This window comes from Equus przewalskii, chromosome 3 (genome assembly GCF_037783145.1).
Source record: "Equus przewalskii isolate Varuska chromosome 3, EquPr2, whole genome shotgun sequence".
In the NCBI taxonomy this organism is placed as follows: domain Eukaryota; kingdom Metazoa; phylum Chordata; class Mammalia; order Perissodactyla; family Equidae; genus Equus; species Equus przewalskii.
Window position 1 is genome coordinate 46,266,510 of NC_091833.1, and position 27,718 is coordinate 46,294,227.

A 27,718-nucleotide genomic window follows, 5' to 3' on the forward strand; every position below is an offset into this window, starting at 1 on the left:
TTTTGTTTCAGTTAACTTAGTTTTTTTATTTCAAGTTTTATTTTTAACAATGCAAGAGGATATCAGATATAGGATAGGGAGTATTTTTTTTTTCCATTCTTAATTTGGTACCTAGTCAAACATTCTCAAAGAAGCCCGCTGAGTTTTCAAACCATACCTTATTGCTGGGAAAAAGCATGCTTTTTTTTTTTTGAAGGCATCTCCAGCCCTGTCAATAGTAACCATTCTTCAGAAATCCTTTATGAGTGTATCTCAATGATGCTCTGATTCACTTGAAAGATTTGTGACAACATTGGTAAGTTTGATCTTTCTTCCCACCGTAAATTGCAAATTAATAGAAATAAGGACCAGATATCATGTATTTTGTGTAAACTTATGCATAGATTATGTACAGCCTAGTGCACTGTCATTGGTTAACAAATTTTAATTAAATAACGCTGAGGAAACTTTTCAGGAAAAGATATGGTAGCATATTATAGAGACTTGTATTTTCCAAATATTTACATTTGTGCTGCTTAGCAAGAGGATTCTGCAACACGGAGATCTTATTTTGCATCCAGTTTAGGGTCATCATGCATACAGCTACCATAATTGAAAAAGATGGTAAATGAGGATTTTATAATGACAAACGTCTAAAAATTATTCACTTTGAGTCATTCTCTGGAGAAAATTCTCTGACTGATAATAATTCCTTTGAATGTAAATCTTCTTTTCTTGTTATTCTTACTCTTCCTATTTACCACACTCTAACTGCAAACACTCCTTCATTATATTTGTTGACTCTCAAATTTTGCAGACGGTTATTACATTCTCCTTCCCCTGTTCTCCTTTGCTTCAGGTCTCGTATATTAAATCCCCCCTAATGGTTTCTCAGCTGTACTTAGATGACTTGCAATCCAGTTCAAGCCACTTGGTTATCTTGTGCTAACTCTTCATTTTTGTTGGAATCCATCTGCCCGATCCACAGTTTCTTACCATAGAGGACAACAGCAAACCAATGATAAAAAGCTTTGAAAATCTCATCCTCACCTGATGGCGGTGATAATATTTTAACAACTTTGAATCAGACTTGAAAAATGGCATATTGTTGGGGCTGGCCCCGTGGCCGAGTGGTTAAGTTCGCGCGCTCCGCTGCAGGTAGCCCAGTGTTTCGTTGGTTCGAATCCTGGGCGCGGACATGGCACTGCTCATCAGACCACGCTGAGGCAGCGTCCCACATGCCACAACTAAAAGAACCCACAACGAAGAATATACAACTATGTACCGGGGGCCTTTGGGGAGAAAAAGGAAATAATAAAATCTTTTAAAAAAAAAATGGCATATTGTTTTTCCTTTGCTGAAGGTTTCTTTCTTTTTTGTCCTTATTGGAAATTTTTATCATCTAGTTTGGGTGTTTTCTGTGATGATTCAATCCATTATCGTCAATATAGTATACTTATTTAGAGCATGAACTTTGGACACAGACTGACAGGGATTAAATACTGGCTCTGCCACTTACTGGCCATGTAACCTTTGGCAACTTGCTTAAGCTCATTTGCTTCCTCTCTTCTAGAATGGGCTCATTCTATTGGTCAGAGCAAGTGATGAAGCATCCAACATTGGAGGTAATAGAGAAATAGACTCCACCTCTTGATAGGAAGAGTAGTGACATCACCTTGCAAAGGAATCATGATATAGTGACTGTAATTCATTGGAGGCTCTTACAGTCATGACACATCACTTGTTGACTAATTAAACATGAAATTTATCTTCTCATCCAGATTAAAGGTGGGAATATCCTTGGCCTACAATATTCCATCTTTCTGCTCACCAGGTTAAATATGAATTCTCTGACAAAAAGAGTGAATATTTCCCATCAACATGTTCTTCTCAAAGTTCTTTCTTTAGTTTAAGAAAGGATATTAGATTTTTAGAGGAAAGTTCTGTTCTTCCCTCAATGATTTAAGACAACTTTTTAAAAGTTGTCTTTGTTGAAATATATTCATCAGAATTATCTACAAAATTTATTAAAAAAAATAAAAACATATTCCCAAACCCAACTTGACAATCTTTGGCAGGTGAGAACAAAGCACTTTTCCTTTTCTTTTTTCCCAGCTTTATTGAGATATAATTGACATATAACATTGTGTGAGTTTAAAGGATATAACGTGATGACTTGATACACATACATATTGCAAAATGATTTCCACACTATGGATAGTTAAGACACTTTCACCTTCCAAGATTACCCTTTTGTTTGTTTTTTTTCTTCTTCTTCTATCCAAAGCACCCCCAGCACACATTTGTTTATTCTAGTTGAAAGTCCTTCTGGCTCTGCTATGTGGGATGCTGCCTCAGCATGGCCTGATGAATGATGCCATGTCCGCCTACAAGATCCGAACCGGCGAAAGCCTGGGTTGCCAAAGCGGAGTGTGAGAACTTAACCACTCAGCCATCCAGCCAGCCCCTACCCTTTTGTTTTTGTTGTAGTGGTAAGAACACTTAAGGTTTACTCTCTTAGAAATTTTCAAGTAAATGCAATATTGTTAACTACTCACCATGTTGTACATTACATCCCCAGGACTTCTTCTTCTTATAACTGGAAATATGTACATTTTGACTGACGTCTCATGATTTTCTTCATCTGCTGGCCCCTGACAACCCCCAATCTACTCTCTTTTTCTTGAGTTCAGCTTTTTTAGATCCCACACATAAGTGAGATCATTTAGTATTTGTATTTCTTGTCTAACTTATTTCACTTAGCATGATGACCTTGAGGTCCATCATGTTGTCACAAATGGCAGGATTCCTTCTTTTTTATGGATAAACGACTTTCCATTATATATATATATATACACACACACACACACACACACACACACACACACATATATACATATATATATACTGCATTTTCTTTATCCATTTATTCATGGATGGACACTTAGGTTTTTTTCCACCTGGCTTCTGTGAATATTGCCGCAGTGAACATGGGGCTGCAGATATCTCTTCAAGATGGTAATTTCATTTCCTTTTGTTAGCATCTATGCATTTGAGGAAGTATTCTCCTCTTCAGTAGTTTGGAGGAACTGCTGACTTGCTTCTCTGCCTTGGCAGGCTGTAAGATGTGCTCCACAGCTGCATAGCATTTTTGGCCAGACTTTCTGGTTGGATGGGCTAGTGACTTGCTTCCCTGCCCAGGCAGGGCTCTAGAATGGCTCCACGAATAGGGGACAGCCTTCCAGCTGGTGACTAAAACTGAGCAGAACTGCTGATGGAACTTACTGGCCAAATGGGCCCACCAGCTTGACTCTGCATGTGAAGAGGACCATTGGTTGAGATCTCTCTTTAGGCACCACTGCCAGCAGGAATGCAGTCTGCCAAGATCTTGTGCATTTGTTGCTGTGAACCCTGCCCCCTTCTCTGTCTCTAGCTGATTCCCCCATTGATTCCCATGAGGCAGTACCTAAGCAGGCCTTGCAAAAACATCCTGTAATGCTGGGAAAGCTGGATGTCTACCTTGGGCTCTCCTTTTCCCACCAGAGAAATTCTAGGTTGTCAGCGTGGTGGGGCACCAGCCCAGAGGAGGGCTGATGCAGTCAAAATGATCTGCTCCTTTTACCCTTCCAATGCAGTTTTTCACAACTCTTGCGATCCAAGAGGGTGCTTTAGCCTCATTCCTGGGTTCTGGGATCTTCACAAAGGTGTTTTGTCTAACGACAGTTGCTAGTTGCTCTTTCTGTGAGGGGAACTGAAATCAAGAACAATCTAGTTCACCATCTTGCTGATGTTATGCCATCTTTATTTCTAATACAAATTTTGGATGATTCTTATGCCTAGTAATAATATTAGAGAACCATTGGTTTATTACATATTGGACTCCCATGTTGACTGCATGAAAAAAAATGTATACGTTTTCCTGTAACCCTCAGAAGCTTCTGTCTTTTTCTATAGTATGACAGAAGGTGTAAAAGTCTTCATTAAATTTTATTTCACCATCATTTATAACACTGTGACCAAGACAATGTGTCTTCTGTGTTCTAACTCAGAAGACCAGGTGGGTAGACTCTCCCACCCTTGCCCTGGGTTTAGAGAGAATTCTCTGATAGGGTAACAAGAAGACTCTGTGCCTGAGAACAAAGGGCCTAGTCAGCAGGGGTTGGGGAGACACTCTTGGAATGCGGCATACTAAGGTCCAGAGGAACATCCGGGAATAAAGGCAGGGGACTTGCTGACATACAAGTTTAGGTTAAAAGTTAGCAGGATTTAGGCATGTAGTTAACCTGCATTTTATGAACAGGCTATGTGTGTCAAAGTCTTGCCAGGAAAATAATTCAGGCAAGAAGGAGTTTAATTAGGTGCTTTCAGTAACCTCGGAAGGGTGGGGCAGCAAATGTCAGAGAAAGCTCATGACGATCAGGAAATTTTTAAGTTGTGGGAATTATAGGAAACCAGCACTGCTAATTTCAGCTACCTGTAGTAACTAATTAATTGATTCATAGGAGGATATCAGGAAGACAGCATAACCTTGCTCTCAGCCAAAGCCAGTGTGCCTGCCCACTGTTGTTAGTGGGACAGAAATGCATTCTAGTTCTCATCTATCTCTAGAATCTTGCGAAAGTGCCTTTGTTTGACAGAATCTAAACTGAGAACTCAGCCAGGAAGTTAGTCTGCCTCAGGGCTACAGGAGACAACGTAGAGAGTTGCGTATGTTGCTGAATACAAGTAGACAACATCTATATTGCCTAAGCCATAATCATATATAACATTCTTTTTCCCCTTTCCTCAATTAAAAGAGACTAGGGAGCTTGTTAGAATGCAGATTCCTAGTATATCTCCAAATAGAACCAAAAATCTATACTGTTAAGAAGCACACAAAACTATCCTTATTGATATTAGATTTTAAGACTCACTACCCTAGGAGAATCAAGTTATTATATATTTCACAAAATATATGTCTCAAGTTTTGAATGAAAAACTAAATGTGGAATGGAGTCTGGAAGCAAAAGCCTTAGTCATATGTACACCAAGACATACATATCAATATATACTTGAATTTTTAATATTGTTTATTAAATTTAACAAAATTATTACAATTGCTTTAGTCACAATATTATAGAACTTAAAAATACATTTCAAAAATGTGAAAGACGATTAAGGATTTCAGCATAAAGTGCAAAATGATGATTTTGTATGAATTGTTTTCTACATTAATCTTAAGAAGTTGTGATTCTTTTCATGTTTCTATAATAAGGGAGCAATTAAGGATCTCCCCAACGGCAAATTTAATGATTCTAAATGTGAATGGCTATAAAATTTTAAAGAAACTTACCTTTTATTTCTAAGGTAGGTTATATTATATTTCATATATATATATATATATTTTGGGGGTGTGTGTGAGGAAGATTTGCTCTGAGGTAATATCTGTTGCCAATCCTCCTCTTTTTTTTGCTTGAGGAAGATTAGCCCTGAGCTGACACCTGTGCCAGTCTTCCTCCACTTTGTATGTGGGATGCCTCCACAGCGTAGCTGACAAGTGAAGTAGGTCGACCACCAGGATCTGATCCTGCGAACCCGGGCAGCCAAGGTGGATCCCGTGGAACTTTAACCAGATGGCCACAGGGTTGGCCCCTAGATTATATTATAACTATTTATCTTACTTACAGTGTAAATTATATCCATCATATACATAACTATCTTTATAAAATAAATGTCTCAGTGGAAATAATGTCTAAAATGTGGAGGCAGGGCTCGTTATTCTCAAAAGTCTCTTTCTCGTCTAAAATTTGTGAATCTGTAATATTTTTGGTTGATTTAGAAAAAAGCAGACGAGATTCAGTTAAATTTTCCTAATATTCAAGTTACTTCAGACCAAGTTAGATCTGGCCTGAGAGAACTATGTCTCCAAGGAAACTTAACCTCTCTTTCAAAATCTATAAATACTTTCTGTGGGTTGCCTCTTTTACTCTCAGAGGCTTCTCATGACTTTATAGCAACTGGTGGAAAATTTAACAAAAGCATCTTAAGTTCATTTCTTTTCAGTTCAAAACTTTCAGTATGGGACAAAACTTTTTATGAAGTTACTTTTCTCCTTTTAACTCCTTTCCCCACCACATCAACACCATTTATCTGATGAATTCATATTCTGCCCGCACTAGCGTGCAATCAGAAGGATTCTTCCTTGATTTGTTCAGTGTTCCAGTCTCTCTTGGGTCAGTGCCACCTTAGCTGAGATACATTTCGTCTTCCACCATTCTCTATACCTGCAAGCAGCAGGAAATCTTTCTCTTTAGGGTAAAGCTGCGAGATTGATAACCTGACAAAGCAATTACAGTAAAACTCTATTACAAAGCACTTCACTATTTCACAGATTTGATTATACCTTGGGTCACACTATGACCACTGTGTACCTTGTGCATTTCTCTTAATATAAAATGGAAGGAGCCTACAAGGTAGGTGTTACCTTATCCTCCAACATCAGCATTATTATAGTGGTCTCTTTTATTGCCTTGATTCATGTTGCTGGATATGCCATTTTCAAGGACTCGTAGATAAACAATGTCAAAAAAAATATCAAGCATCATTTTGTCTTTTAATATAACCTTATCCCATTACATATTGTCCCAGTTATAAAATACAGTTGGTGATTTAGAGTAGCAAACCATATATTTTAGAAATGATTTTCTGTGAAAGATGTTGTAAGAAGATATGATATTTGACTTAAGTAAAAATATTTATTCATATGACTGGTGATATCGAATGCCTCTGATGCCTGCAGGTCACGTCCCTTCGTCCTGCAGTTCTGTGTGCTAAGACTCCCATTCCATGTGCTGACCGCAGGTCTTCAGGGCTGACCTATCCATTAGGCACAGTGCCCAGGACGCCACTACTTTTAGGAGCCCATAAAAATGTTTGCATTTCTTCTAAAATTAGAAGAAAAAAGTAAACTTTTAGGTCTATGAAATGTTTTAATATATAATAGTAATACATTTGTCTTTATGTAAATACAGTTATAAGATGAAATTTTAATTCTTTTCATGGTGGGAGGGGCCCCTCTCAGCCACAATGTCTTTCCACTTTCTCCGTGGTGGCCTACTTGGTCATATATAAATGTAGCCAGAAAGTACAGGGAAGTTAATGTCCCCGGGGGCGACAAGATGAAAGTAGGAGCCAGGTGAACAATTCTGAGACATTTTTATGGTTTTCCTGGAAGAATCAAATCTCTGTTGCTCCACACATGCTCTATAAAGCACATTTATATACATTTTTCTGCATCTTCGTCTTGAAGTATAGTCAATTTCTTACTTTCCAGGAAACTCAAACTAAGATTGACTCTGCACTTCACCAATTTCAATCTTTCAAAATATAAAAATGTTCTGATAGATTTCTTGTTCCCAATTATATTTTTGTTATACTAACAGATTCATTAGATATAATTCACATACCATAAAGCTCACCATTTTATTTATTAGTTTTTTTAACTGGTTTCAATGTGGCAGGTAAAGTGCTTTACCTGTGAAGAATTTACTGAATTTTTATTTTATTTATTTATTTATTGAGGTAACATTGGTATATAACATTATATAAATTTCAAGTGTACATCAGTATACTTTGAGTTCTACGTAGATTACGTGTTGTTCACCACTCAAAGAGTAGTTACCATCTGTCACCATATATGGTGCAGATCACGCCTTTCACCTTCCTCCCTCCCCACTTCCCTCCTGGTAACCACCGATCCAATCTATGTCTCTATGTGTGTTTTTGTTGTTGTTTTTATCTTCTATTTATGAGCAAAATCATGCAGTATTTGTCTTTCTCCCTCTGACTTATTTCACTTAGCATAGTACCCTCAAGGTCCATACATGTTGTTGCAAATAGCAAGATTTCATCATCTTTTATGGCTCAGTAGTATTCCATTGTGTATATATAGCACATCTTCTTTATCCATTCTTCCTCTGTTGGGCACCTAGGCTGTTTCCAAGTCTTGGCTATTGTGAATAATGTTGCAATGAACATAGGGGTTCCTATATCTTTATGCATTTGTGTTTTAATTTTCTTTGGATAAATATCCAGCAGTAGAATAGCTGGATCATATGGTAGTTCTAGTCTTTATTTTTCAAGGAGTCTGCTGACTGTTTTCCATAGTGGCTGCACCATTTTACTCTCTCATCAGCAGTGTATGAGAATTCTCTTTTCTTCACATCCTCTCCAACACTTTTTATTTCTTGTCTTGTTAATTATAGCCATTCTGACTATGGTTATAGCCAGAATGTGGTGTGAGGTGATATCTCATTGTAGTTTTGATTTGCATTTCCCCAGTAATTAGTGGTGTTGAATATCTTTTCATGTGCCTGATGGCCATCTGTATATCTTCTTTGAGAAAATGTCTGATCAAATCTTTTTCCCATTTTTTAATTGGGTTGTTACGTTTTTGTTGTTGAGATGTATGAGTTCTTTATATATTTTGGATATTAATCCCTTATCAGATATATGGTTTGCAAATATCTTCTCCCAAATATTAGGTTGTCTTCTCATTTTGTTGATGTTTTCCTTTGCTGTGCAGAAGCTTTTTGGTTTGATGTAGTCTTATTTGTTTAATTTTTCTTGTGTTTCCCTTTCCCAGTCAGACATGGTATTTGAAAGTGTGCTGCTGAGACCAATGTCAAAGAGCCTACTGCCTAGAATTTTTATGGTTTCAGATCTTACATTGAAGTCTTTAAGTCATTTTGACTTACTTTTTGTGTATGGTGTTAAGATAATGGTCTACTTTTATTCTTTTTCATGTGACCTGTCCAGTTTTCCCAACATCATTTATTGAGGAGACTTTCCTTTCTCCATTGTATGTTCTTGGCTACCTTGTTGAAAATTAGCTGTTCATAGATGTGTGGTTTTATTTCTGGGCTCTTGATACTGTTCCATTGATCTGTGTGTCTGTTTTTGTGCCAGTATCATGCTGTTTTGTAGTAGCTTTGTAGTAGATTTTGAAATCAGGGAGTGTCATACTGCCAGCTTTGTTTATTTTCTCAGGGTTCCTTTGGCTATTTGGGGTCATTTGTTGTTCCATATAGATTTCAGGACTCTTTGTTCTATTTCTGTGAAAACTGTTGGAACTTTGATAGGGATTGCACTGAATCTGTACATTGCCTTAGGAAGTATGGACATTTTAACTTTTTTTCCCTGAGGAAGATTAGCACGGAGCTAACATTCACTGCCAATAGTCCTCCTTTTGCTGAGGAAGATTGGCCTTAAATCAACATCCATGCCCATCTTCCTCCATTTTATATGTGGGATATCCACCACAGCATGCTCAGGTCGTGCCTGGGATCTGAACCCACAAACCCAATGTCGCCAAATCACAGCATGCAGACTTTACTGCTGTGCCACCCTGCTGGCCCCTGGACATTTTAACTATGTAATTTTTCCAATCCAATAGCACAGAATATCTTTCCATTTCTTTGTTTCTTCTTCAAGTTAGTTCAACAATGTTTTATAGTTTTCAGTCCACCGGACTTTCACCTCTTTGGTTAAGTTTATTCCTAGGTATTTTATTCTTTTGGTTGCAATTGTAAAAGGGATTGTATTCTTGATTTCTTTTTCTGCTACTGCATTCTTAGTTTATAGAAATGAAACCGATTTTTGTATGTTGATTTTGTATCCTGCAACTTTACTGTACTCATTTATTATTTCTAAAAGTGTTTTGGTGGATTCTGTAGGGTTTTCTATATATAAAATGATATCATCTGGAAATAGTCACAGTTTTACTTCTTCTTTTCCAGTTTGGATCCATTTTATTTCTTTTTCTTGCCTGATTGCTCTGGCTAGGACTTCCAATACTATGTTAAATAAGAGTGGTGACAGTGGGCATCCTTGTCTGTTTCCTCTTATTAGAGGGATAGCTTTCAGTTTTTCTCAGTTGAGGATGATATTAGTTGTGGGGTTGTCATATACGGCCTTTATTATGTTGAGCTACTTTCCTTCTATGTCCATTTTATTCAAAGTTTTTCTGATAAATGTATGCTGTATGTTGTCAAATGCTTTCTCTGCATCTACTGAGATGATCATGTAGTTTTTATTCTTCATTTTGTTAATGTGGTGTATCAGGTTGGTTGATGTGCAGCTGTTGAACTATCCCTGCATCCCTGGAATAAATCCCACTTGCTCATGGTGTATGATCTTTTTAACGTATTGTTGTATTCAATTTGCTAGTATTTTTTTGAGGATTTTTGCATTGATGGTCATCAGTGATATTGGTCTGTAATTTTCTTTCTTTGTATTGTCATTTTCTGGTTTTGGTGTCAGGGTAGTGTTGGCCTCATAGAATGAGTTATGAAGCTTTTCCTACTCTCCATTCTTTTGGAAGAGTTTGAGAAGGATACGTACTAAGTCTTCTTTGAATGTTTGGTAGAATTCACCAGGGAAGCTGTCTAGTCCTGGAAATTTTGCTTTTTGAGGAGGTTTTTATGACTGCTATGATCTCCTTACTGGTTATTTGTGTATTCAAATTCTCTATTTCTTTCTGATTCAGGTTTGGAAGGTTGTATGATTCTAAGAATTTATCCATTTCTTCTAGATTATCTAATTTGTTAGCATATAGCTTTTCATAATGTTCTCTTATTATCTTTTGTATTTCTGAGGTGTCTGTTGTAATTTCTCCTCTTTCATTTCTAATTTTATTTGAGCCTTCCCTCTTTTTTTCTTGGTGAGTCTGGCTAAATGTTTGTCAATTTTGGTTATCTTTTCAAAGATCAGCCCCTGGTTTTATTGATTTTTTCTGTTGTGATTTTAGTCTCTATTTCATTTATTTCTTCTCTGATTTTCATTATTTCCTTCTTCCTCCACTGATTTTGGCCTTTGTTCTTTTTTTTCTAGCTCCTTTAGGTGCACTGTTAGAGTGTGTATTTGAGATTTTTCTTGTTAGTTGAGGTAGGTCTGCATTGCTATAAACGTCCTTCTTGGAACCACTTTTATTGCATCTGCAAATTTTGGCATGTTGTATTTTCATTTTCATTTGTCTCCAGATGTGTTTGATTTCTCCTTTGATTTATTTGTTGACCCAATTGTTGTTAAGTATCATTTTGTTTAATCTCCACATATTTGTGGCTTTTCTGATTTTCTTCCTGTAGTTGATTTCTAGTTTTATACTGTTGCAATCAGGAAAGATACCTGGTATTATTTCAATCTTCTTAAATTTATTGAGACTTGTTTTGTGGCCTAATATGTGATCTACCCTGGAGAATGTCCCACGTGCATTTGAAAAGAATGTATATTCTGAGATTTTTGGATGGAATGTTCTGTATATATCTCCTAAGTCCATCTGTTATAATGTTTCATTTAATGCCAATGTTTCCTTGTTGATCTTCTGTTTGGATGATCTATCCATTGGTGTAAATGGAGTGTTAAAGTCCCCTGCTATTATTGTCTCGCTGTCTATTTCACCTTTTATGTCTGTTAATAGTTGTTTTATATGTTTATTCCTCCTATGTTGGGTGCATAGATATTTACAAGTGGTTTATCCTCTTGTTGGATTGTTTCCTGTATCAATATTTAGTGCCCTCCTTTGTCTCTTGTTAGAGTTTTTGTTTTAAAGTTTAGTTTGTCTGATACAAGTATTTACCCCAGCTTTCTTTTCATTGCCATTTGGATGGAGTATCTTTTTGCATCCCTTCACTTTCACTTTGTGAGCGTCTGTAGGTCTGAAGTGTGCCTTTTGTGTGCAGCATATATGTGAGTCTTGTTTTTTAATCCAATCAGCCACTCCACGTCTTTTGATTGGAGCATTTAGTCCACTGACGTTTAAAGCAGCTATTGATAAGTATGTACTTATTGTTATTCTGTTACTTTTTTCCTGGATGTTTTAGTAGTTCTTCTCTGTTCTTTTCTTCTTTTGCTCTATTCCCTTGTTGTTTGATGGCTTTCTTTAGTATTATGTTTGGTTTCCTATCTCAAGTTTTTGTGTATTTATTATAGGTTTCTGGTTTTTAATTACCGTGAAGTTCATATATAATAACCTACATACATAGCAATCTATAGAAGTTGATAATCTCTTAAGTTTGACCTCTTGCTAAAAGCTCTACTCTTTTACTCCCCTCCTCCCACAATTTATGTTTTGTATATTTAACCTCTTTTTTGTGCATTTGTATCCATTACACTCTTATTGTGGAAATAGGTAATTTCACTACTTTTGTCTTTTGACGTTCATATGAACTTCATAGGTGGTTGATCCGCTACCTTTACTGTATATTTGCCTTTACCACTGATTTTACTATTTTTCTGTTGTTAATTCTCTAATTCCTATTTGTGGTCTTTTCCTGTCCACTTAGGTAAGTCTCTTTAGCATTTCTTTTAAGGTTGGTTTATTGGTGGCAAACTCTTTTAGTTTTGCTTGTCTGGAAAACTCTTTATCTCTCCTTCCATTCTGAATGATAACGTTGCTGGGTAGAGTATTCTTGGCTGTAGCTTGTTTCCTTTCAGTACTTTAAATATATTTTGCCATTCCTTTCTAGCCTGTAAGGTTTTGCTGAGAAGTCAGTTGATAGCCTAATGGAGTTTCCTTTGCATGTAACTTATTGTCTTTCTCTTGTGGCTTTTAGGTTTCTCTCTTTATCATTAATTCTTAACATTTTAATTATAATGTGTCTTGGTGTGGGCCTCTTTGGGTTTATTGTTTAGGGCTGTCTGTGCTTCATGTACCTGGATGTCTGTTTCCTTTCTTAGGTTAGTAAAGTTTTCAGCTATTATTTCTTCAAATGGATTTTATGTCCCTTTGTCTCTCTCTTCTCCTTCTGGGACACCTATAATACACGTTAGTGAGCTTGATGTTGTCCCAGACATCCCTCAGACTGTCCTCATTCTTTTTAATTTTTTAAAAAATATTTCATCTGTTCAGCTTCATGATTTCCTCTAGTCTTTTGTCCAGCTTGCCATTCTGTTCTTCTGTATTATCTACTCTGCTATTGAGTCCCTCTAGTGAACTTTTCACTTCCAGTGTTGTATTCTTAATTCCTGATTGGTCCTTTTTTATATTTTCCAGTTCTTTGTTGAAGTTCTCACTGAATTCACCCATTCTCCGAAGAGCAGTGAGCATCCTTGTAACTATTAGTTTGTACTCTTTATCAGGTAGATTGTTTAATTCCATTTCATTTAGTTCTTTCTCTGAGGATTTATCCTGTCCCTTTTTTGGAACATATTCCTTTGTCTCTTCATTTTGCCTTTCTCTGTACTTATATCTATGTATTAGGTAAGTCAGCTACATCCCCAAATCTTGGAGCAGTGGCCTTATGTAATAGATGCTTTATGAGGCCCAGCAGTGTGCTTCCCTCTCATCTCAAGTTCCCAATGTTTCAGGAGTGTCCCCAGTATGGGCTACATGTGTCCTTCTATTGTGGCAGAGTTGCTCTAGCTACAGGCGCATGTGGAGGCTAGGCTGTCTCCCTGGCTGCCTGGTTGTAATTCTCAGCTGTGTGTGGCTGCTGTAGTCCCTTCAGTCACTTTATTGGGCATGGGGAGCCTCAGCACAGTGGGCTGCAAGGTCTAATAGTACATTTCTGTTGCAGTTTTTCTGTTAAGTTAGTAGGCCCCCAGCATGGCTGGTTGCTAGACTTGAGGGCTTACAATTGCTGTAGGCCTCTGGCCTGCAAAGCTGTTGTCAGCTCTTTCAGGAGTGCAGCTGGGTGGGGCTGGCCCCAGGTGTGGCAGCACACAATTGTTTCAGGTGTTGGAAGGTGAAGCTGATCCCCTATGTGGCTGTTTGAGAAGCAGAATTCTGCTGCAGCTGACTAGCCCCACTGCCAGCAAGGCCACACACCCTGTCAACACAGTCCTTCCCTATGTGGTGCATGTGCTCTGACCCACTGAAGTGGACCCTTCTGCCCCACTTCAGAGGCCCTAGACACTCCATCAGTGCAGGCCTGCCCCTTGTGCCTGCCCTGCTCTACGGAGGCAGACCCACTCACCCCACTGCAGAGGTCCTACCCACTCTGCCTATGCAGGCCCACAAGTTGCCTGAGGGCTTGGTGTTGGGTGAGAACAGTCCCTAGGGCAGGCTGCCTGTCCTGGCTGAGCTGGATTAAATCAGTACTCTAGTGGAGGGGCCAGACCCATGTGTTAACAGACCAGAAGAAGAACTCCAATGGTATCTACCAGTCTCTGTGTCAACACACCTTTATTAGGTCACAGTAATGGCTGCTGCCAATATCTCAGTCTCAGTCACCTGGGGAGGTGGTCCAAGCCCAGGGAGGTCCCACTTCTCACCAAGATGTGCCCAGAGCCTATCAAGTGAGTCTTTTTCACCAAAGGACTGTGCAACTTTCTTTCTGGTGATTTTAGGTTGCCTTCCTGAAATGGGTGAATTTGGGCATGGGCCTTTTTAGAGCAGGCTTTTCTTTTCCCTTATGTATGATAGCTTTTCCAGGGTGATTCCCCATTGTTGTTAGCTAGCAAAGCCAGATATTATGACACTCATCTCGGTTGTGCTGAATCCAAAAGCTGCTTATTTTGGCAAAGCTCTCCTGCTCAGATACCCCAATCCTCCAAGAAAAAGCTTTGTACCTTAGGACTTCCCCCAGTGTCATGGCTAGAATGTGGCTTCTTTCTCTCCAGAAAGGAATTTTTGCCTCTTCCACCTCAGTCAGCACAGGCCCTTGCTGTGGGGGTTCTTTTTATCTAGTTTTCAATTCTCTCTCAGGGGTAATTTTCTAAATGTAGTTGTAAATTTGTTGTTTCCATTGGAAGAGGTGAGTTCAGAGTCCTCTTATGCTGCCATCTTCCCAGCAATCTCAAAACTCACCATTTTAAAGTATACAATTCAGTGGTCTTCAGTGTATTCACAGACTCGTACAATCATCACCATTACATAATTTTGAATATTTTCATCACCCCAAAGAGAAACCTCAAAACCGTTAGTAGCCACTCCCTCTTTCTTCTTTCCCTCAGCTCCTGGAAATCACTAATCTGCTTCCTGTCTACATGGATTTTCCTATTCTGTACACTTCGTATAAATGGGATCATATAATATGCAGTCTTCTGTGACTGTCTTCTTTCACTTTGCATAGTGTATTTAAGGTTCATTCACATTGTAGCATGGATCAATACTTTATTCATTTTTTTTTTTTTTTGATGAGGAAGTTTAGTCCTGAACCATCATCCACCACCAATTCTCCTCTTTTTGGTGAGGAAGGTTGGCCCTGAGCCAACATCTGTGCCCATCTTTCTCCATTTTATATGTGGGACACATTGCCACAGCACGGCTTGATAAGTGGTGTGCAGCTCTAAGCCCAGGATCCAAACCTGTGAGCCTTGTGCTGCTGAAGCAGAGTGTGCAAACCCAACCACTATGCCACCAGGCCAGCCCTGGTACTTTGTTCATTTTTATGGCCAAATAATATCCCATTGTATGAGTACATTACTTTTGTTTATCCATTCATCAGGTGATAGACATTTGTGTGGTTTCTGCTTTTTGTCTATTAGGAATAATGCTGTTATGGACACTTATGTACAAGTTTTTGTATGACCATATATCTTCAAGTCTCTTGTGTTTTTACCTAAGATTGGAATTGCTGAGTCATATGATAACTCTATGTTTAACTTTTTGGGAAACTCTCAAATTGTTTTCAAAATGCTTCTTACTAGCAAATTCCAAGTGTTATAATTCTCCACATCCTCACCAGCACTTGTCTGTCTCTTATTTTGGCCATTCCTGTACATTTGAAGTGGTATTGCATTCTAGTTTTGATTAGCATTTCCTTAATGACTACTTATGTTGAACGTCTTTTCATGAGCTAATTGGCTATTTGCTCATTTTATTTGGAGAAATGTATATTCAAATATTTTGCCCATTTTTAATTGGGTTATTTGTCTTTTTGAGTTCTGAGAGTTTTTATACATTATACTTACATATCATTATCAGATCAATAATTGCAATCATTCTCCCATACTGGTGAGTTATCTTTCATTTGCTTGATGGTTGAATCACAATGTTTTTCATTTTAATGAAGTTGATTTTAACTATTTTTCTTTCACCACTTGTGCTTTTAGTGTTATATGTAAGAAACAATTGCCTAACCCAAGGTTACAATGATTTACTCCCATATTTTCTCCTGAGTTTTATCTTTTTGTCTCTTGTATTTAAGTCTCTGATCCATTTTGAGTTAATTTTTGTACATGGCATGAAGTATGACCCCAACTTTATTCTTTTGCATATGAATATCCAGTTGACCCAGCACCATTTGTTGAAACAGCTATTAATTTCTCATTGAATTTTCCTGGTAACCTTGTCAAAAATAAATTAACCATAATGTAAGAGTTTATTTCTGTACTCTTAATTCTATTCCATTGATCTATGTGTCTATCCTTGTGCCAGTACCATATGTCTTGATTAGTGTAAGTTTTTAGTAAATTTTGAAATCAGGAAATGTGAATCCTCCAACTTTGTTCTTTCTCCAAGATTGTTTCAGCTATTCTTTGTCACTTGTATTTTTATATGAATTTTGGGAACAGCTTCTCAGTTTCTGCAAGAAAGACAGTTGGAATTTGACAGAGATTGTATTGAATCTGCAAGTCAATTTGGGAAGTATTTCCTCAATGTACTAATCTTCAATCCACGAATATGAGATGTCTTTCCATTTACTTAGGATATCTTTAATTTCCTTTGGCCATGTTTTATAGTTTTAAGCATACAAGTCCTGTACTTATTTTGTTAAATTTACTTCTATTTTATTCCTGTTGGTGCTACTATAAATGAAATTATTTCCTTAATTTCATTTTCAGATTGTTCATTGCTAATGCATAGAAATACAATTGATTTTTATTTACTGATTGAACACATTTATTAGCTCTAAAGTTTTTTCTTAATGGATTCCTTATGATTTTCTATACTCAAAATCATGGCATCCACAAATAGAGATAGTTTTACTTCTGTTTTTCTAAACTTGTTTCTTTTTATTTCTTTTTCTTGCCTAAAGGCCCAGGTTAGGACCTCAATTTCAATGTTAGAAAGAATTGGGGAGAGCACATATCCCTGTCTTGTTCCTGATCTTAGGTGGAAAGCTTTCACCTTTAAGTATGATATTAACTGGAGATTTTTCATACATGTGCTTTACTGGTTGAGAAAGTCCCCTTCTGCTAGTTTGTGAGGTGTTTTTATAGTGAGAGGGATTGGATTTTATCAAATACTTTTTGTACATCTATTAAGATAATCATGTGATTTTGGTCTTCTAAATAATATAGTATATACATGGATTGTTTTTTCTATTTTTGAACAAATCTTGCCTTACAGAGATAAATCCAACTTGAACATGGTGTGTAATTTTTTTTGTCTGTTGCTAGATTCAATTTGTTAGTATTTGGCTGAGTAGTTTTGCATCTATATTCATAAGGGATATTACTATCATGCTTCTTTTCTTGTGATGTCTGCCAGGTTTTGATAGTAGGGTGATTTTGGCCCCATTGAATGATTTGGGAAATATTCACTTCTCTATGTTTTAGAAGAGTTTCTGAAGATTTGGTGTTAATTCCTCTTTGAATACTTTTTGGAATGAACCAATGAAGTAATCTGGGCATGGGATTTCCTTTGTTTTTTGATGACTACTGGAATCTCTCTACTTTTTTAAGTCTATTTAGATTTTTTTTTTTAATTTTTGAGTTGTATTTCCATAGCTGTGTCTTCCTGAGAACTGGTCCATTTCATCTGTTACCACAATTTTTGACTTATAATTGTAGTACCTTATGTTACCTAATAGCATTATCTTATAATTCTTTTTTATTCTAGAAAGAAGATGACAGTGTCCCTCTTTCCTTTCTTTTTTTTTTCTAATGTTTTTTGTTGAGGAAGATTAGCTCTGAGCTAACATCTGTTGTCAATCTTCCTCTTTTTTTGCTTGAGTAAGATTAGCCCTGAGGTAACATCTGTGCCAATCTTCCTCTCTTTTATGTGTGGGTCACTGCCACAGCATGGCTGACGAATGTTGTAGGTCTGCACCTTGGATTCGAACCGATGAACCTGGGGCACCAAAGTGGAGCACACTGAACTTAACCACTACACCACAGGGCTGGCCATCTTCTTTCTTTTCTGATTTTAGTGTTGTCTCTTCTTTATTGGCTACTCTAGCTAAAGTGCTGTCAATTTTCTTTCAATATTTTCAAAGAAAAAACTTTGGATCTTTTTGGTTTTCTCTGGTTGCTTTTCTATTTCTATAATATTTATTTCTTCACTATTCTTTATTATTTTCTTCTGCTTGTTTTGGGATTGGTTGTTCTCTGCTTTTTGGTTTCTTCAGGTGGAGAATTAGGGTGCTCATTTGAGAGCCTTTGTTTTTAATACAGGTGATTACAGCTATAAATTTTTCTCTAAGAACTAGTTAATTGAATCTCATAAGTTTTAGTACTTTGTACTTTTATTCATCACAAAGCATTTTCAAATTTCCCTTGTGATTTCTTTTATGAGCTATTAGTTATTTAAGAGTGTGTTATTTAATTTCCACATACTTGTGAAATTCCCAAATTTCTTTCCTTTATTGATATCTAATTTAGTTCAGTTGTGGTTGGAAATTATACTATGTATGATTTAAATCATTTAAAATTTATTGAGTATTATTTTGTGGCCTGACAAATGGTCTGTCCTGGTGAATATTCCACATGCACTTAAGAATAACACTCTCAAGTACGTATTCCACTGTTGGATAAAGTGCTCTATAGACATCTAAGTCACTTGATTTTTTTAGTAGTAAGTCTTCTATTTCTGTGTTCATCTTGTGCCTAGTTTTTCTAACCGTTATCTTAAGTGGGATATCAAAGTCTCCAGTGATTATTGTGGAATTTTTTTTCCCCTTCAATTTTGTCAGTGTTTCCTTCATGTATCTTAGGCAGTGTTTTAAACACATATATGATTATAATTGTTATGTCTTCCTAATGGATTGACCTTTATTTTTATAAAATGTTCTTCTTTGTCTCTAGTTATAATTTTTGTCTTTAAGTCTATTTTGTCTGATAACATAGCAGCTGCAGGTCTTTGTACAGTATACATATTTCCTTCATTTGACTTTTAACCTATTTACGTCTTTGAACCTGAAGTGTATCACTTGCAGACAGTAGTTAATGTTTTTTAATCCCTTCTGCCAGTCAGCTTTCTTTCTTTTTTAGAGCATTAAATTCACCTGTGTTTCATGTAGTTATTGATAAGAAGAAATTTAAGTCTGACATTTTTGCTATTTGTTTTCTATATATCATAAGGGTATTTTTGTATGATTGTTCCTTTTTTTACTGCTTATTTTTGCTGAATATATATTTTCTGAGGTATTACTTTTAATTCTATTTTGTATTTGCTATCATATTTTTTGGTTATTTTCTTGGTATATCCCCCTAGGGATTACGACTAACATCTTAACTAAAACAATCTAGTTTATATTAAAGCAAACAATTTATAGAATGTACAATAATTTTGCCCCAATATAGCTCCATCCTCCCCTTTTTCTTATTTTCACATAAATAAACACTTTTATACAAGTCCATCCACACAGTTTTATAATTATTTATTTGTACAGAAATGAAGCATTACAAAGAAAAATACATTTATAATGTCTTTTATATTTAGCTATACAACAACTTTTACTGGCACTCTTCATTTCTTCCCATGAACTTGAGTTACTGTACAGTGTCTTTTCCTGAATGACACATTTTGATATTTCTTATAGGGCAGATCTGCTAGTGATGGAATTTCTCAGTTTTTGTTTATTAGGATGCATCTTCATTTCTCCTTCTGTTTTAAAAGATAGTTTTGTTGAATACAGAATTCTTGGTTGACATTCATTTTCTTTAAGCACTTTAAATATGTTATCCCACTGCCATCTGGCATCCATTATCTGGGGAAGAGTCAGCTGCTAATTTTATTGAGAATTCCTCATGTGTGATGAGTTGCTTTTCTCTTGTGGCTTTCAGCGTCCTTTTTGTCTTTGGCTTTTGTCAGTTGCACTGTGATATATCTAGATGTGGATCTCTCTCGTTTATCCTTCTTGGAGTTAATTGAGCTTCTTGGATGGGCAGATAAATGTTTTTCACCAAATTTGGAGAGTTGTTTTTTTAATTGTTATTTATTCAAATATTCTCTCTGCTCCTTTCTCACTCCTCTCTTGAGACTCCAATTATGCATATGTTAGCATGCTTGATTGTACCTCACAGGATCCTGAGTCTCTATTCATTTTTCTTCATTCTTTTTTCTTTCTCTTCCTTTGATTGGATAACCTTAATTGACCTCTCTTCAAGGTTGCTGTTTCTTTTTTCTTCTATCCATTCCAATCTGATGTTTATCCCCTCTAGTGAACTTTTTATTTCACTTATTATACTTTTCAGCCACCAAATTTCTTCTTTTTTAAAAAATAGTTTCTATCTCTTTATTAATATATGTTTGGTGAGACATTGTTCCCACAGTCTCCTTAATTCTTCAGACATGGTTTCCTTTAGCTTTCTGAATATATTTACATTAGCTCTTTTAAACTCTTTGAATATTAAGTCTTATAGCTGGACTTTCTCAGGGAGAGTTTCTACTGATGCTTTTCCCCCTGTGCATGGGCCATGGCTTTTTGGTTTTTTTTGTGTCTCATAATGTTTTGTTGAAACCTACATATTTTAAGTAGTGTAATATGGGAGGATCTGGCAACTCAATTCCTTCCCTCCCCTGGGGTTGGTTGTTATTGACTGTTGAGTTGTTATGTTGTTCTTGTTGCTATTTGTTTGTTTTGTGTCTTTCCTGGGCAAATTCTATAAGGTCTGTATTCTTCGTCTGGTGTGGCCACTGAACTCTTTTCTTGGTTAGCTTAATTGTCAGTTAAGGATTCAAAAGGGATTTCCTTAAATCCCTTGAAACTATAAGACTCCCAGTTTTAGCAGAAGGGCTCTGTGTTTGTTTTCAGTGCTCTGGCAGGCAGTTTACAGGTCTGCCTTAGCTTTCACTTCCTCCTCTCAGAGCTTCAAGGTCAGACAGAGCCTAGAGATTAAGTCTTCTTTTGTTTTATTTTGGCATGCATGTAACCCTGCACATGGGCATTATTTTCCTGATTTTCAGAAACATATTAGAGCTTTCAAAGTCCCCTATAGATCTCATCTTCCATTTTTCACTTTTAAGTTTTTGATAACCCTCTTCTTAGTCCCAATTATTATTGTCACCTCAAGCAGATGAGATTTTAAACAATTGCCACTGATGGTTTTAGATAAAAACCCACAGTAAGTGCTGTTTGGTACAAACATGCTCTGAATCAAGTGAAAAACAGACAAATTCTGAGAACTAAGCTTTTTGTAAACCATACAGACAGGTAAATAGTGACAACTCTCTGGGATAGAACTTTACAGGGAGTCTTAATCCATTCTGCCCCCTCCAATGGCTGCTAGGTTTTTCACAGTTACTGCTGGCCAGGCTATTGTTTTCCAAGACTACTCTGCACTGGGAATAAAGCGATGGGCAGAGGGCCTGTTATAACACTTTAAACCTCACTTTAACCACTTCCTGAGATTCAGTCTTTTTTTCTTGAATAATGTCTCCTCAGGTTGTTTGAAGCCTTTGGTTAATCTCCTAGAATTCTGAAAAAGTTCAAGTCAATTTTTACCAACATTCTCATTGCTGTTATGGAAGAGCAGCTTTTCAGAGGTCTTGCTCTGACATTCCTGAAGTGCTTCTTCTTCAAATATATTTTGATCTACAGGTCTAATGTGCACTTCAATATTCTTAGTACTCAGGCTCTTAAGTAAATAAATATCTAGAGAGGGAGAAATCCAAATCAAATCTATAATGCTATCCTGGCCTACTAAATTCAAGAGTGAATTTACTGTGGCTGTGAATCTAAAAGGAGCCCCTAATTTTTCTTTTATTCTGGAAAAAAATATATCGTGTAATGAGAAAAAAAATGAACAGCGTGTTTTTTAGTTTGAATTTTGTTTTAAGTTGCTTTCTAGATCTGGAACTTATTAAGAATATTTCTTTAAAGATTAATTTATACTTTCTCTAATAAAAGAATAATGTGTCTTTTATGATGAACAAGTGTTATAGCTCAATCATATGTGTTAGCTGATGCTCACCATTGTGGATTATATATTTTCTTGATGTAGCTACAAAATTACAGAACTTCAAGATGCTGTGCTTATAAAGAAGTCTTCATCTAAACATTATCTGCTTAACTTATATCTGGAGAAAAGAGCCTATATGTCCCCCATAAAAGAAAACTGTTAGAATGCCTCATAATCAAGATGTACTGCTACAAATCTCTTTGCCACCACATTTTATCTTTTTCTTGTACTAAATTAAGAGAAAATAGCCCTACATGGTTTACTCAGGGAGATAACAAAAATTTACTGTCTGCAATTATGTGATTCTAATGATTAAGTGGGGAATGATATACTGAAAGCATGATTATCATTATTGTTATTTACAAAGCATTTACTTAGTAATCCCCAGGTAATAAATGACTGCTTTATTAATTTCATTTCTATTGTTTCATTTACTCCTAGATCTGCCTAGTATCAGCCACTTGCATTCTGTATGTATTCATTTATCCATAAGTTCATTTACTTTATTTCATACTTATCAGGTATCAACTATAAGTTATTTAAGAGAAGGGATGAAATCTTATTAATTTTTGTCTGTCTAATTTCTATCACATTGGCTATATAGGAAAACAGATATAAAAATAGAAAAACATAACACAATGCAATATTATAGTATTATGCACATATCTTTGAGATAATGAAGTGGTTGTCCCATATAAACTTGTTAATTTGTGACAATTGTTTTTTGAGGAAGATTAGCCCTAAGCAAACATCCGTGCCCATCTTCCTCTACTTTATATGTGGGATGCCTGACACAGCATGGCTTGATAAGCAGTACATAGGTCTGTGCCCAAAATCCAAACAGGCAAACCCCTGGCCACTGAAGAAGAGCTCACGAACTTAATGGCTATGCCACTGGGCCGGCCCCAATATTTGACAATTTTTGACTTTAAAAAAGGAATTTCATGTGATCCAGCTTAATATAATTATGTCTGGAATAGGTAAAAGATCAGACACCAATTCATAGAACACGTGGAATTTGACCCCACTTCAGGATTTATTTTGGAAACAATGAATTTGGTAATCATTGTCTTAAAGTATCTGCATCCTCATGTTCATCATAGCATTATTCACAATGGCCAAGGCGTGAAATCAACCTAAATGCCCATCAACAGATGAAGGCATAAAGAAAATGTGACACACACACACACACACACACTCTAGAATATTATTCAGCCATAAGGAAGAAGGAAATTATGTCTCTAGTAACAACGTGTATGAAACTTGAGGGCATTATGCTAAGTGAAATATGTCAGACAAAGAAAAACAAGTATTGCATGATCTCATTTATATGTGGAATATAAAAAAGCCAAACTCATAAAAACAGATTAGAATGGTGGTTGATGGGGAGGAGGGTGGAGGAAATGAGGAGATGATGGTCAAAGGGTCTTGTGGGTTCCTGGACCCAGTTCCAATTTGTGTGGTGGAAAGGGGGTCCCCCATAAGACAACAAGCAATCCCAGACAGTGGCGGGGTGTCTGAGAATTCAACTCAATTTTGATACTTTCTACCGGAGATAGCATCAGATTCCACAGGTTAAGGGTTCAGTGCTACAAGACAGCCCCCCCGCCGGCCCCCCAGCCACTTCAGATGCCACTCGTAAGCCCAGGCGGTTACCTCTGCTTGTGACTGACCAGCTACAGATTGGAGGTTCCCATTATCCCCTCCATGGATTTCAGATGCCAGTTGCAAGTCCAAGTTATTACCTGGACTTCTGATCAACTCTGATAAATCACAGGTTTCCATAACCCCATCCTTGGGTTCGATTAATTTGCTAGAATGGCTCATAGAACTCAGAGAAATATTTTACTTACTAGATCATCAGTTTATTGTAAAAGGATGTAACTCAGAAACAGCCAGATAGAAGAGACGCCTAGGGCAAAGTATAGGAAAAGGCAAGGAGCTTCCATACCCTCTCCAAGTGTGCCAACTTCCCAGATTTCCACATGTTCACCAACCTGGAAGCTCTTGGAACCCTATCTTTTTTGTTTTTATGGAGGCTTCATTACCTAGGCATGATTAATTAAATCATTGGCCATTGGTACTTGATTCAACCTCTAGACCCTTTCCTCTCCCTGGAGATCAGATGTCGGGGTGGGGTGGGACTGAAAGTTCCAACCTTCTAATCACATGCTTGGTTCTCTTTGCAACCAGCCCACATTCTTAGGTGGGATCCAAAAGTCACCTCATTAACACAAGAGGTACCTTTATTACTCTCATCACTTAGGAAATTCCAAGGGTTTTAGGAGCTCTGTGCCAGATATGGGGGTGAAGACCAAATACATATTTCTTGTTATAAATCACAATTCCACAAAGGGTAGAAACTTCCAATTATAAATTAAATAAGTTTTGGGGATCTAATGTAAAGCATGGTGAATAGAGTTAACAATCCCATGTTGTATATTTGAAAGTTGCTAAGAGCGTAGATCTTAAATCTCACTACATACAAAAAAAATGATGATTATGTGAGGTGATGGAGTTGTTAACTAACCCTATTGTGGTAATCATTTCACAATATATACATGTATCAAATCATCATGTTGTATACCTTACGCAATGTTGTCTGTCAATTTTATCTCAATTAAGCTGGAAAAATATGTAAAAAATAATAATTACTGTCTAATCTTAAGTGCATTTTTATTCTAGCTTTTCCCTTGAATTTATTTATGATAGATAAAATTTGTTCATCTCTAGACAGATAGCATTCAGTTCTACCACACATATCAGTTAAGATGACTTCTGCTGGAAGAAATTGAAAACCTGACTTAAACTGGCCTAATGAGTGATGACTTTTTCAGCTTGCAACTGGGAATCCAGAGGACTATGTGTCTCGGGATCAACAAAGTTAGGTAGTTCCATTTTATTGCGATTCCCTCATGTATGTTCTTTTTGTTTGCTGGCTTCACGTCTTATACCATCATGTCCAAGAAACAATGGAGGCCGTTTTTATATTTGCTTCCTTTGAAGTGTGTTGCCTTCTCAGAAATCCCAGACTTTTTATATTATCTGTTCCCATGGCTAGGTCATACGGTAATTAGCTGAGGCCTCATTTCTGAACAAGTCTATGCTAAGGACTTGAGATTACCCTTAGACTCTTGAAACTACTCCAGAAAACACTGGTTTATACCACTGCATGAGAGATGATGTCATTGGCAATTAAAATGAATGTACATTTGGAAATTTCCTATTCAGTGCAATGAAAGAAGAAAATGACAGGCATATTTTAGCTAACAAACGATTCATGGTACACAGTGAATTGTAGAAGGATTCTGTGGGAGAATTAAAGAATCTCTCATCTCCTATGGCTAGAGGAAAAAATTTGCTAAAAATTATGCCTGAGATCTGAATGGGAAAACATTGTAATGACTAGGTAAATGCTTACCTAATGTACAAAATTGGGCATGACATTCTGTGAAGCTGGGCTGCTATATTTCAAGATGAAATATACAATTTGGCCTAATTTTGGCCTATTTTGTGGCACTATATTCCTGATAGGTAGAATTCACTGGTCTGGGAACAATCGCATGGAAATAAGATTTGCTCCTCTCGTCATAACTCCCCATGACACCCTTGGGAATTTGTGTTTCTATGTGCACAACTTAGACACTGCTGGAATGAAGAAACTGATTCCTGAAGTGTGGGGAGTGGTGTCTTGGGGACAAAGAGGAAGAAAAAGTATGCTTCTATCAGGAAACCTAGAAAGGGTCCACTAACCCTGACCCTTAGTCAGGATTACGGCTGCTGCTTTGTCATTTTGGACTCTTTTAGACAGTAGACAAACAGGAGGGAAAAAGGAGTTTCTTACGTCCTTAATGTCTACATTCATTAACATTATCCTGAATGCCCACATGAGGATTCTGGAACAGGGTAGATTGTTATTCCTTATATACAGTAATAACTGCTTGGGCCTCTCTTTGCCTCAATTCTTATCCCTGGGGTGATGTGAAAAGAACCAGTTATGATCCTGTATGTAACAGGATCTACTGTAGGTGAGGATCACAAAAAAGAAATTTGGCATTTCTAGAGAAGAAAGAGGCAGCTGTCCCTCCTCTCCTTCTAAGAGTCTCTTTGGAAATATAATGGGAAGTATTCGGGGTCCTTACACTTTGGAATCTAAATAAATGTTACTAGGGGAAGATGAGACTCCTGTATACAGCTTTACAACTCAAAGGATATCTCCATTCCCCAGGGAGGTAAGTGGATCTGAATAGCGTAAAGGGTGCAATGTAGCAAATACTGGTGCCACATCTATACGCTGTCACCAAGTTCCAGACCATTTCTAACTGATAGCACTTGCATCTTTTTGCCTAAAAGTTTTTTGTTTGTTCTTACTGAAGACTTGGAAGTTACTTTGCACAGGTAACTGGTTTGAATATCAGGATAAATAACACTCCTTGGGAGCATACCTAGGGCATGATTAAAGGAATCTGAATAAAAAACCCAACTCTCCTGCCCTTGCTGAAAGAGGCATATTTTTACATCATTTCTCAAAGTTTTTCTGTGGAATTACATTTTTTTAAAAAAGTAATTATCTTAACCTACAGCATTGCCAGATGACCACTAGCTGCCTTATCTCACAGGGATCTGTGGTGATGGTTAATAAATCATGCTCTTTTTTGATAGTAGGGTTGCTGAATAGGGTGTTAACATATGCAACCTAAAAAAAATTGGTAGCTGACAGACAGAGGGCTGATATTAGTTCTCCAAATGGAAAATTATTTTTACTCACCAGATTTTCAGACATGAGCTACATCTCAAATCTTGAGCATATGGATTGAAGTGGAGTCTAGATCCCTTTGGTGAAGGACCTTGTAACACCACTTACTGTAAAGGATCCCCAAAGAAATCTGTGGCTGTTTAGTAGAAATAACTATACACTTGGGGAGAAAATAATATATAACATTCTTTTCTTTGTTATTAGATATCAGCCCTTAACTGATTCTGATATCAGAAGAACAGAAATACCATCAGGGTCCTCTAGTGAGTATGGGAGCTGATGGAATTCCAGAAGTCCTGGTCTGAGTCATTCCTATAAAGTAAAGCCGATGATCTTACAGAACCTTCATGTTGTTATTTCTTGGTTTCTAAGAATACATATTTAGGAATGATATACTAAACAAATGGCAGATTGGCTAGTATGGAGTCTACTATGGCTTGACCAAGAGTCTATATCAAGAAGGGCCAAATAAAAGCCCCAGAAACTGCTCCCATTTCAGGCCAAGATGGTAAATCAGAAACAGTACTGGAGTCTAAGATAATTTGTAAGAATAATGCCATGCTCAAAAACTCAATGAATGCAGACATGGTGATTCCCGTTACATCCAAGTTTAATTAACCTGTACATTCTTTAGGGGAAACAGCAAATGAGTTGTGGCAAACAATGGAATAATAAGTGGTAGCCCCAATCTTAGCTGCTAGGCTGGATGTGGCAGTGTTACTAGAACTCATCAACACAGCATCTATTTCTTATATTGTGGCTGTTGATATGGAAAAAATTTATTCTAGTCACCTTCAGGAAAGGAGATCAAAAGCATTTACATTCACCTGGGAGGGATAGCAGTGCACATTACCCCCCACATTCTTGCCCCAGGATAATGTTAATATCCTCAGTTCTGTTATAATCCACAAGAACCTTGCTTTTCTTGCCTTATGC

General features: G+C 36.9%; 1 long non-coding RNA gene across 1 annotated transcript; it reads left to right on the forward strand.

Annotated features, from left to right (window-relative positions):
• The first annotated feature begins 14,182 nt into the window (after positions 1–14,182).
• On the forward strand, positions 14,183–27,124 carry LOC139082641 (uncharacterized). Its single transcript, XR_011538848.1, has 4 exons — positions 14,183–14,253; positions 22,468–22,496; positions 24,760–24,914; positions 26,987–27,124. It is a non-coding gene; the product is annotated as an uncharacterized lncRNA (long non-coding RNA).
• The last annotated feature ends 594 nt before the right edge of the window (positions 27,125–27,718 follow it).